Genomic DNA, 12,965 nt, shown 5'->3' on the forward strand with positions numbered 1-12,965 from the left:
TACATCCACCTGAGTCCCATTCAGTTTCCTATCAAAACTACTTAGATTTCTTTGCCCTGGTCATAACTCGTAAATATGCTCCCCTATTCCACATTACTCTCGCAATTACCAGCTGGTTGATTCGCGGGAAATTACATCCTACTGGTCAGCTGCATTGAATAGTGGGAAACATAGTCCACTGATCCATCGATGCATGCGCAGAAAAACTTAATTTCCCGTGATCCCAATGCTTGCCGATAAGTGTGCATGCGGCAATGTGTCGAGACACTTTGAATCGCATGACTACCCTCTGCAGTGACGAAGTACCACATGCACACTTACCGTTTGCATTGAATTATGCATGTGCAGTGTAGATTATTGATTAAATCGGATTTTATATGATTTAATACAATTTTACCTGCAACTTGGATTTCGCGTAAGTCATATTGAATGTTAGGTCCCGACTGATATGACCTTTTGTGAGTTTTATTGTACATTCTTCATGTGTGATCTTGGACACAACAGTCAGCAGGTTAAATTGGAAGAGGGAGGGTATAGCACAGCCAAGCCCAATTCTATTCTCACCCAACATCCACACATTCACAAGTTCTACCAAATTTCAAATCAAAAGCAGGAATTGTTTGTTCCGTTATCCGTGCCTGGGGAAACATTGGTGAGTTTTGGTGGCCTCACAATTGTTATACCATAAATCAACAAATTAATCACAAGTCAAGGGTTAAACTTGGGTGTTCCTGTATGTGCCACAGTATGTGGCAATTTATGTTGTCATTTTAAGAAAAGGGATCTTTACTTGTTTCATTTTCAATTTCAAACATTTTATTCATGAACAAACCATTCTGAATCTCATATTGCTGCAGTATGGATTGTAGCTGGCTCAGATCACTGAAATTCTCTATTGGATGGTGCCATTACTTCTCGTTTTGCAACATCTTTAACCCAGTAAGGATGGCTTTGCTATGGAGAGCATATACTTCTATAGCTGTGCCTTAAAGAGGGATTATATCTCATAAACAAAAGAGACATCAACTTCTCATGAGGAAACATACTGTTAAGTTATCCAGTTGAGCTGCAAAGCACAAAGTAGCTACAATTATGTTATTCTGTGTTATCTTCTCTTGGATCAATGGATGAGGAAGAAGCAATGATGTTTTTCTAGTGTGAAGTGTGCAAGGTTGTAAATTACGTATCCCGACAACAAAGCAACACATGGCTCAGAGCCCTCGACAGCCAAGTCGTTTTATGTGTATGCTTGATATTGACAATAAAAAAGAAACGTCAACAACCCCATACACTCATAGCTGCAGTAAATTACAACAATGCCAAACCAATGCGAAGTAGATATACCCATGTAAATTGCAAGAGATTTATTAATAGCATCTCAAACTGAAAAAGCTTCAAAAAACAATGATGCTCTTCCATATAACATACTGCATTTGCTTACAAACTGCGCCGTCACTACATTTGACAGTAAAATTCTGTGAAGCATTTTGGGATGTCTCACCAATACTGGAACAGATAGCCAGGATGGTTGGTTGAAGCCAGGATGCTGGATTCATTTAAAAAGCAGCTTGATGCTGTGATGGGAGGCCGGTGGAGTAGGTATTCTGGAGGTTAGTTTGTAAAGGGCTGAGATTAAGTATGCAAAGGGCTTAATTCCTCAAAACTAATCTTGTGACGTGATAAGGTGCTACAGTATAACAAATGCAAGGATTGTATAAAGATTATTACATATAAAATAGGTTTTATTGCTAATGGGCTTTTTCCAATTCCAACAAGCAATATTATTAAGAAAGCATATCATGTGCTTGGATATATCAATGATAATTGATTATTATTTGAAGCAATTTATAAGTGAAGGTTTGGTGAAGAGGATCTTGAAAAGCTTGCGATGTGTGGAGAAACGCAAATGCAGACATATTATTTTACTGGGTCTGTGAGTGCAGAAATCAATGATATGAATACAAAATTAATAAGCCTCAAGCAAGATTTAAGATCAGAAGGATTTATTTGAAACACAGAGTTATGGATATGTGGAATCGACTTTCATCTATTGCTGTGAACTTAATGCTAGGGAGAGATAATCGAATGCCCAATGCAACCGAATGGTTCTTGCACCAGTAAAGATGTCATGTTAAAGAAGGCATCCGCTCGAGAGTGAAGAATTCAGGATACAAAGTTAGATCATCATATTGGTGAGTTTTGGTGGCCTCACAATTGTTGATCTTTTACTTTTGTGGCAGGGAAAAATTGTGAGATTGGTTGATGCATTGAATGACTTTTCTTACTCCAGGCTTTGTTATTTTCCATGTCATAACAGATAACAGCAATAACTTGCATTTATATAGAGCCCTTCATCGGGGTAATGTCTCGAAGTGCTTACAACAGTGGAGCTTTATGTCAAGCTGGGGAGAAAGGGAGGTACTGTGAAACAATACTCACGTGAAAGGTACTGTATAAATCCAAGTTATTGTTTTCAATGTTGTTGATGAGGTTATTGTAGGCATGTTCGTAGGCACAGGCAGCAGTGAATGGCAAATCCCTACTTCCTATTTACCTACAAAGCACACACTCACTCCAATTTACAGTAATAATAATAATCCTTGCATTTAATGTAGCACTTCGAGATGTCTCAAAGCGCTTCACAGAATATACTGTAAAGTGAATTGACTGCATATTTTGTGGGCAAAATGTGGCAGCCAATTGCGCACAGCATTGTCCCACAAGCAGTCGTGAAATTTAGTGACCAATTAATTCTTTTTTTTGAAGGAATTATCACCCCCGGAAACCAATCTGCTAAATGACTAACAACCAGGTTCCTACTTACTGTTAGGTAAACAGAAGCATGTGGAGTAAGGAAAGTTGTCCAACGTTTCGTCCTGCCGGAAATCAAACCTAGGTCTCTCGCTTGCGAGGTGAGTTCTCTAACCACTGAGCTACAGTAAATGCCATGAGGAGCTTTGTGCCTTCCTCCTGACATGAAAGGTGTTATATCAAATGTAAGGATTATTATTATTTGGAGTAAAAAGAATGACCTGTCAGGTTCATACTTAAAACTTTTACTTATTTTGTTTCTGATACTGATGGACCTGTTGTAACTTTCCAAGATTCCTGCTTTTATTGGATTTTTTTAATAAGATTTTCTTTTTGCTTCCAGTAAAAACCTACTGTATTTTGATTCTAGTTACTAGCATTTCTGGAATGCCTGTCTCACAGGCATTGAACGCATTCAGCCTAAGACCATTAGTTCAGATTTTGTTACCATGAGACAAGACTACATATAATGCTAGGGTACAGTTGATTTAGTTCAGAATTTTCATAATAAGATGATTTATTCCTACCAGATATAAGAGAATGGCCAGTGCTGACACTCACTTGTTGACACTGTGGGGAATGGGAGACAATCTGGTACATTTGTTACACTTGTCAGTCTTTCTGGAGAGTTGTAGCTTGCTGTATAAAGATGTGTACTCCTCTGAGGCCCAGCTAGTGTGTGAGTCTGTTTCTAAAGTTGTGGATAGTTTTATTATGGGTAAGGTAGAAAAATCCTGGAGGAAAGTTGAGAGAAAACAAGGAGCAGTGGTTCAGTGGCATGAAGCTTACGTAAAAATATGACCCAATAGCTGCTTCTATTGACTGTTTTGAGCCACATGATAATGATTACATTTTAGTATTTCCAGTTTAAAACGTATTGGAAGTGCTATTAATTGACTCTAATTCCAGCCATATTATAACTAAGTTGTTGTTGTACACATTAAACTATGGTACACATTAGACTATTGGAGATCCCAGACTTACCTGTTAGTAGCTCAGTACAATTTTTTCACGTCCCTGTGTACTTCTAGCAAAGACATTTTCTTTGTTACTCAGACATGTGTCGAGATGTTGTTATGTCATTTACCATTTTTTTGCTAAGAAGCTCAGCATTGCTTGCATATCTGTGTAAGCATAGCACTCATTTTATAAACAAAATCCACATTTTAAAGTGGTATCTGCACACACGTACACACATTTTCAGCAAGGGATTCTGAGATCTGAGATCGAACAATGGAAACGCTTAGCCCATTCCTTTTTTTGATCAGCCAGGTGTCTGACTCATGCAGAAACCCATTCACCATTGGCGGGAGAGCCTTCAGCCACTCCGCCCCCAATCTTTGGAATTCCATCCCCGAATCACTCTTCCTCTCTCCTTCCATAGCCTCTTTCAAGCCCCACTCAAGACCCTCCTCTTCGACCATCCCATCGGCCAGCGACCTTCCCCTCCTCTCCCTTCTCCCCACCTGACCCCAGTTCCCTTCTCCCACCCTAGACGTCCAGCGGCTTGGGACATCCTCCCGACGTGAAAGACGCTATACAAATGTAATCTTGTTGTTGTTGTTAAGAGTATCCAAACCAAGCTGAAAATTCCATGCATCCCACCTACACGTGGAAATTCCAGAGATAGATTTTGGAATGGAATGTGGACTCTCTCACTGGAGGGACTCATCCTGCTTACCTAATTCTGGAAATTAGGTTTGCAAAAGCCAAGACTTGGGGACTCCGGAGTGTGTGTTGGGCTACTGCTGGAGTCTAACCAGCTAAAACTTCATAGTTTGCCACTGATATTGCTGTCTGGCAAGCTTTCCCTCTGCTTGTACAGCTAGGATCATTTTACTATTTGGGTTTTGGCTTGCAGGGCTAACAGGAGCTGAGTGGGATGACTCCTTGCTGGGCACCAATTTAGCACCTCCCCTCCATTACTGTTCTCATCTCAGATCAACAAACTCAACAGCAATTAAACCTGAAACTTTCCTGCTCTCCTGTAAAACAGGAGAGATATTTGCATTCTATGCATAAATAAAATTACTTTGATTTAGTGGTGCAATAGTTGTCGGAAGATCATTTCAGACAGTTGCAGTAGTTGATCAGAGCCTGTAACAGTTTCACATATTCCCTACCCATGATCCTGGAGAAATAGATGGTGATTTAAATAGTATCTCTTGATGCACGTATAAAGATATCTGAACCTGAATAGAACAAAGTTATTCATAATCAGTGTGAACTACTGAAATCTAATTTATAGACAGAGCAACCAAAATCCATGAATTGGAGGTCCCCAGTCAGGTAACTGCAATGTTGATTTTCTTGCTACTTTGTCAGTTTTTTTAATTTTGAAAGATGTCAACAAGACAACAAAAGCATTAAAAAAGGGTTTTGCAAAGACCTTGGAGTTTTTTCTGTACTCCGATTGCATATGAATCAAGACCAAAATGGATTTCCACGCTCATACTCAATCAGGAAGATTGTATATAGGCACAGGAAGCAGTACTGTTTCTTATTGCTCTTTTAGTCTCTGATGGTTATAGCAATGCAGTGGTCAAATTTCTTATGAATCACATGCCCTGGCCAATTCTGTTCTTCAGCATTAATTCAAACAAAGTATCAGGTGTGAAATATATGATTGTTTGCAAATGGGTATTTTATAAATGTCCTCCTGCAAGTAATAATTTATTATGATGAACCAATGTAAAAAGCAGTTGGCTGTATATCTGATATTTACAGTTGGTAGTAGCTTCAAGCAGAAACCCTGACTTATTGTCCCTGTGAACAATAGAATAACTGAACAAGAGTAAAAAAAACAACACTGGATGACTCATTGAATAATAGAACCTACCTTCGGGCCTTTGGGTGGTGAAATGAGTTAGAGGAATGTTCTCTCAATTCAGAGATCTTGAGATGAATTTACCTCAGTAGACTGCAGCAAAAACTTTCTTCAGTGAAATTAGCTTTGAGGCAGATCACTGGTGCGTACATGTCTACAATATAACAATGCCCCGTAATTCAATTATCTCACTTTGAGGGGCTACAAGGACAGACAATATAGGACATAGAAACTCCACATTAAAGCCCAAAAGCTGCTCTTCGGCAACTGTGATCTAAGCATTATTTTTGTTGAGGAGTTGAAAGATTTTTACCTTTTATTTATCCCATGCTGCACCTGACTCGAGGACTCAACGGATCTAGTAAAGTGGAAAATCTTTCATTCCAGTGCAGGCATTCCCTAGCTTGCAATGCCCCTGCGACAAACACAGTATAGCTGTGTAGCCCTAAAAAAAGATGTGCCATAATGCTACTCTAATCTACACTGTACAATACTCTATAGTGATAATAATAATATATAATAATCCTTTGAGACATCTCAAAGCACTTCACAGAATATACTGTAAAGTGAAATGGTTGTACATTTTGTGGTAGAAAGCATTAGGTACGGTTAGAAAAAATAGTTGCATTTAAGGCACTAGCCTTATCATGTTATTGCAATAGCTCAGAGCATTTCACAGGATTTTCACCATATTGTGTAGTAACAGTGTACTTTGTAGGCCAATGCCCACACAGGACTTGGTTATTACAGCACAGAAGAGTCACAGTGAAACAACAAAGCAAGGAATACAAAGAATACAAGAAGAACTTCCATTTTTATAGCTCATGTAATGTTGAAACATTTCAAAGCACTTCACAGGATTCATTGTCAATTGTAGTGACTTTTTTTTAGTTGACAAAGCACATTATTGTATGCCATAGATTAATATCACTCCATGGCTGTATCCTCAAATGAAGGGCACATCCAGTAAATATGTTGCGTTCAGTAACTGCTTTGATATTTGGCACTGGCAAAAAAAAACACAACATAACTATGAGCTTGTGTTCCAACAATAAGAGATTGCTGCAGTTAATCCACAGTAAATCATGTTGAGTAAACTAAATAAGCTATTTCCGAACCACCCTCGGGTACATGGTCATCTGGGGCCTTAGGAGCTGAAGAGCATGTTCACATCTCTGCTGTAATAAAGAAGTTCTGTGAAACAAGTCGTCTGATATCACAGGTCATTTCGAAGAGTTATCATGAAGATTTCACTGCTACAGTTCCTGCATAGAAATAAACTTTGTTTCTATTCATAGCCAGGTACCTGCTCAATATTGACATTATTTCATTTTGGGACGTGCTTTGAATTCATTTCCTGACAAAGGGAAATCAGACACGCTCACTAAAAGTAATGAAATCTTCTACTGATGGAAATCAGAGCAAATGTTGGCATTACTGACATAAATTTAGATAGGTTGAAGCAAAATTGAAAGGGAGTTTAAAGTGAAACTTCCTTACACTGAGGGTGGTGAAAACATGGAACTCACTGCCGGAAGCTGTGCTTGAAGCAAAAAACATTGATTGACTTAAGTGGAAACTTGATGCATACATATGGGAGAAGGGAATAGAGAAGTGAAGGAGAGGGAACTCACTGCCAGGAGAGGGAACTCACTGCTAGGAGCTGTGGTGGAATCAAAAAACTTCAATGTATTTGAGAGGAAGCTTGATGTATACTTGAGGGAGAAGATAACAGAGGGGTATGGGAGAGGGGAATAGGAGGAGTGGAGACTGGTGTGCAGCAAAAAACACTGGCATGGACTGGTTGGGTTGAATGGATTGTCACCATGCTGTATCATTCTATGCAATTCTTTGTTAACTTTGCAAAGACGAAAATAAGGGGACGAGTTAAAGGAATTTGAATGTGATTTGTTCAGAAAAAAATTGTACTTCTGCTCTGTGTTTGGCGATATTATCCTTACCCCTTCTCCCCCTGCACATTACAGCTACTGGTGACAATCCATCAGAAGCATGGCAAGTCTTGTCAAAATGCAATTGCAGGGATATCTATCTGCCCATGGATAATAGATATCATATGTTTCATGGAGTCAAAAATGTCATGGTGTCACTGTGGGAATATTTCTATTAATAAACTAGGCATGTTTTGAGACTACTTCAGTCTAGTACACTTAAGTGTGATAATCTGCTGCAGTATTGAGTGCAAGACCATATTTTGAAACCGCTCTTGATTGTAGACAGAGGCCATCGATTGAAATATGACCTATCTTGCACTCCAAAGATGCCAATAATTTAGAGGTAAACGAAAGGTACGCTATAAATTGTAAATACTGGCAATATAAATATCTTAAGCTCCTTACTGTTGTTGCAAATGTGTTCATAATTCCAGCTTTCTTCAAGTGAACGATACAATTAATTCTCAATGACAGTGAGTAGTCAGTGGTGCGAGGACACTGTGATATCTGAGCTGTTGACCTCAGTTATGTTAAGGTAGGATATTTAATTGAAATATTAACAGACTATTACTCATAGATGACCTTTAAAAGGATTGGTTTATTAATCCACTACTCCATTGGTCATACTGTAACCACAGATCTTGTATTAATGTGGGCAAGGTGCCTCCATAGGTAACACTTAAATGTTTGGTGTGGGTAATTACAAGTGATTTACTACTCTGTAGGTCTTCACCATCATTTTCAAACATCAAAGGTCGCCTGGTTAGGTTTGATGTCTGCAAGGTAAACTGGAATTTTCTTCATATAATCAGAGATGTCCTACAGACCTTAATGCAGAGTGACCCATTTATTGCACAATGAAATGTGCATGTCTGTGGAGAATAAATGACATTGCGAAACTTGCAAGATAATCTTTCCATTGTGGTTGATTGTTTTTGTAACCTGAATTTTTTTTTAGAATGATGGAAATAGTTAACACTGGCAAAAAGCATTATTATGTGGAATTGCATTATTGGATTTTGGTTGTATCACAAATGGGTTCAGTAATATAATAGTTACATTTATATCAGTGAGGTTCAAGAAATAAGCAGTGCTGCGCTGAAATATCTGAACATTCCATAACTTTCAGTGCAACAGATCCCATATTAAAAAAATAAATGTGAAGGTGAAATCATTTTGGCAGCATGGTTCATGTCACAAACCCCAGGATACAAGGAAAATCATAAGGTCCAGCTATAAATAACTGGTTTTGAAATATTCTGTTAAAAAGTACAAAAATTGTGAATTGGAAAAGGATCAACCATCTGTTAACCGTTTTAGATGGTCCTCAGTAAAGTCTACACAAAATATTGGTGTGTTGATAAATTTGGAGTTCTGATTTCTTCAAAAAGCATACAACAACAACTTGGATTTATATAGAGCCCTCCACGCCGGACGGCATCTCAGAGCGCTTCACAGTAATGGAACCCGGGGCTGAGCCAGGGGGAGGGGGAGGAAGATGAGCAAAGGCGCGGTCGAAAAGAAACAGAGTAAGCTCCAACTATTGAACGTGTGCATTTAAACTATTTTAAAAACATTTTTTGTTTAAAAGCAGGAAGGCATTGGTTGGTTCAAGGTGGCTCATTGTTGAGATTAGACCCTAACAAATGTGGTAAATGGAGGTGTTCATTGTGGGAAATCATAAAGAGAATTTAGGAGTAATTACTTCACACAGAGGGTAGTAAGATTGTGGAACTCGCTGTCTGAAGCGGTCATTGAATCAGATAGTATAAATGCATTCAAGAGAAGGCTAGACCTTTACATGAGGGAGAGGGGAATAGGAGGGTATGGGAGGGAGTAAAGGAATGGGTGAAGAGTTGTGTGACAGATTGGACAGGTTGGGCTAAGTGGCCTGTTTCTGTGCTATACATTCTTTGTAAATTTTTTAACACTGTGGGATAAATAAGTAAGTGGGACAGTTAACGCTGGGTAATGCTAGACATTGCTTGTTTCATTATATAATAATGTAGCTTTGCTGAGCAATGTAAAGGTAGCTAAACAGTTAACATTGCTTCAAAGCTTATCAGTATTTCATATACAGCTCGAACTAAGGGAAAAAAAAGATAAGTAACAAGGGCATTTGTAGTATCTCCAGTCATGACCAGAATTAGATCAGCAATCCAGCACAGACCAGAGATTGAGCCCATAATTGTGTTTCAACTACTCCCTGTATAAAGTGGTGGCATTATACTTCTGCACATACACAACTCACCTGAGTCCTGAGTGAGAGTAAAGAAGAATGGGTATAGATCAGGCTCCAAATTATTCTACTGCTGAAACCAATGTTACATCGCTTCCAGTAGTAGAAAAAGGGCATTAGAAATTGAACTGTGATTCAAAATGTATAATTAACTACAAAATATCACAAGGTTTTTATAAAGAGCTTCTTTCGGGTGAGTTAAACGATGAAGTGCTGAAGGAATATCGTGCCTCCTGCAGCCTTTCAACTTGTTGTTGGATATCACTAATCATTAGCTATTCCTTAAATAAATCTGTGGGCATACTAGCATCCTGTCTGCCTGTTCAGGTGAATGTTAAAGATTCCAAGGCACGCACTATTTGTATTTGTATTTGTGTTTGATGTCCTTTCCAGAATAGCAACCAAAGAGGTACCAGAGAGCAATGTGGGAAAAGATAAAGGAATTTCTTCTGGCCACCAATCCCTCGAATGAGATATCATTCACTTCACGTCTGGTTGATGTATTCCCTCAGTGCTTCACAAATTACCTGTTCCTGTGCTGTTAGGAGTCTCTCAATTCGTTTTATATTGGTCTGAAATGTTTTCATGAACGCTACCCTTTCTTTCTCATGCATTTTAAACAAGTTGCCAAGTTCATCAGTTGAGGCCAGGGCATTGAACTAATTTAAAGCACAGCTTGATGCTGTGGTAGGGGGATGGCAGGTGGGTATTTTTAAAGCTTGAGCCAAATGGCCTTCTACATTAGAACCAATCTTGTGACATCCTCCTATACTACCATAACCTGGCAAGCCCCTACTTTAGCTTGCTGATCTGCAGCAAACGCAAATGCTATCCTGCCGCTCTTCTTGTGTTAGTATCAAAAAAATACGAGCAGAAGAATATTTCCGAGGATTTTATTTTATAAATCAATAATTTATTTGGTATATATTTAATATCCTGGAATGACTTGCATGGTCCTAACAGCCACCACCATTTACAAATGGTGCCCCTTTCTTCCCTTCTTTCAAGGCACATCTCAAAAAATTTCTCTTTGACTGCTCTTTTAATCATCTTTTACCTTTCCAGCCCTTCGCTCCCACCCCCAGCTCAGATGCCCATCCAGCAGTGTGGTGCTTTGAGATGTACGTTCTACCTGAAAGGCTCTATATCAAATGTAAGAATTATTGTTAAATAAATGTAAATTGTATCGTACTGTAAAAGGTTACACAATTCCCAAGCGATAATTTGAATGTTTCACAAGTTTCTAAAACTAATTGGTTAATTTTGGCACAACTTCTCTTCATCAAAAAAGAAACAAAAGGCTTCAAAAGAAGACTGCTGAGACATTATATTCTACTCACAACCAAAAGGGCTTCTTAAGATAAACCTTATAATCCTTAAGAACCAATGGTATCAATCCAGAATTGAACTTGCAAACAATATCCACAGCATTAGCAATAGATCCTCATTTACCTTAACATTCCCAACGATATACAGTACTTGTTGTAAGATGGTCACATGAGAACGTGTTGTGGTTTCTCAACAATTTCAGAATGTTAACAGGAAATTATTTATACTCGCTGGTATTTTAACCTTCTGAAAAATCAAATACAAGATTATATCACTTGCATATCTAGGGTTTACTCAACTTGTTCTCAAGCCAGTAACACAGGGCTGCCTGGACTTTCTTTTGCTCATTTAAAAAAGCCTTGCAAACAGTTTAAATTACTCCTGGGAACAAAGCAGATAAAATCGCAATAACACCCTGAGTTCTGTTGTGAGAAATACGATTTCATTATTGCCAACAAAAACTTAGCAGCCAATGAGACCTTCAAATACTCAACAATTTCATACTGCTCAAGCACCTTAAAGTATCAACTCTGAGAAAAGTCCATTAATCCGCCTATGGATTGTGGCATGTTGAAGCAAAAATGATGCAAAGGAAAAATCTGTTTTTTCAATGAGTGCACCACCCACTATGTTTTGTTAGACTATTTCTCTCTCTCTTCCTCCCCTCCAACCCCAGTCAGTTAATATACAATGAGGGAAATGTGGCTCAGTTGGGAGCACTCACACCCTTGCAATGTTGTGGATGTACTGCATTGTTGGATGTGCCGTCCTTTGGATGAGACATTAAACCAAGGTCCCATCTTTTGTTCCAGTGGACATTAAAGATCCCATGGCACTATCTGAAAAGAAAAGGGAGTTCCTCCCAGTGTTCCGGCCAGCAATCCACAAATAGAATTGTGCGCAAATTGGCTGCCAGGTTCACCTACAAATACATAGTCACTAAACTTCACAATAAAATCTTATGAAACGCTGAGAGATGCCTGGACAATGTGACAAAGCTCAATAATACAAGGATTATATATTATAATATGTGATGGACAGTAGGGCTGCTCAGCAATTCGGAGCACCTGGTCTGATTTCTGCAAAAAATCTGCATGACTTAAACAGAAGCACCAAGATAAAGCATTAATATTGCTATACTATATGACTACAAAACCTGCTCTATTAGGGAAAGTGGAGGTTGCGAACAATACTTACTTGACTATATGGATGACGGAATGTTAGCAGTAAGATAGAAAGCATTAAATGTGAAAATTATGCAAATTCCAATGAACAGGCACAGTAGGGTATGTATAAATGGAGTTCCTTCTTGGATCCCAGTAGCTTTTAAAGCTGACATAGTTTTGCATTTGTCCTCATTGACAGGCTCCTTAATTAAATGAATACAGTACATGCATTGTTACTGATGGTCCACAGCTTCAAGCCATGCACTGTCAACATTGCAAGAATAGCTTCAAATGTGCAAACATGAGGCACTATTACATGGCTGGATAAATTTCACTCCACATGCATTATTTACAGCGCAGACAAAATGTAGTTTTCAAGATCTACGGTGTGACATTTACTAACATAAATCAATGAGAAAGCATACTGCATAATAGCACAGTGCACTTCTGGTGTAACTAAATCACAAATATGTTGTGCTTATTCTAAAGGGAATGACGCAGGGCTATTCAAAGTTAATATGAACAGAAGGGCACTGCTTATACTATGGATACTTTTTGTCTGGTTATGAATTAAAATCAGTCATAGCTGTATAGCACTACATATAATGAATGTGGAATAAAAACAAATTGTGATCTCACAT

This window comes from Callorhinchus milii, unplaced genomic scaffold, assembly GCF_018977255.1.
Source record: "Callorhinchus milii isolate IMCB2004 unplaced genomic scaffold, IMCB_Cmil_1.0 Scaffold5, whole genome shotgun sequence".
In the NCBI taxonomy this organism is placed as follows: Eukaryota; Metazoa; Chordata; class Chondrichthyes; order Chimaeriformes; family Callorhinchidae; genus Callorhinchus; species Callorhinchus milii.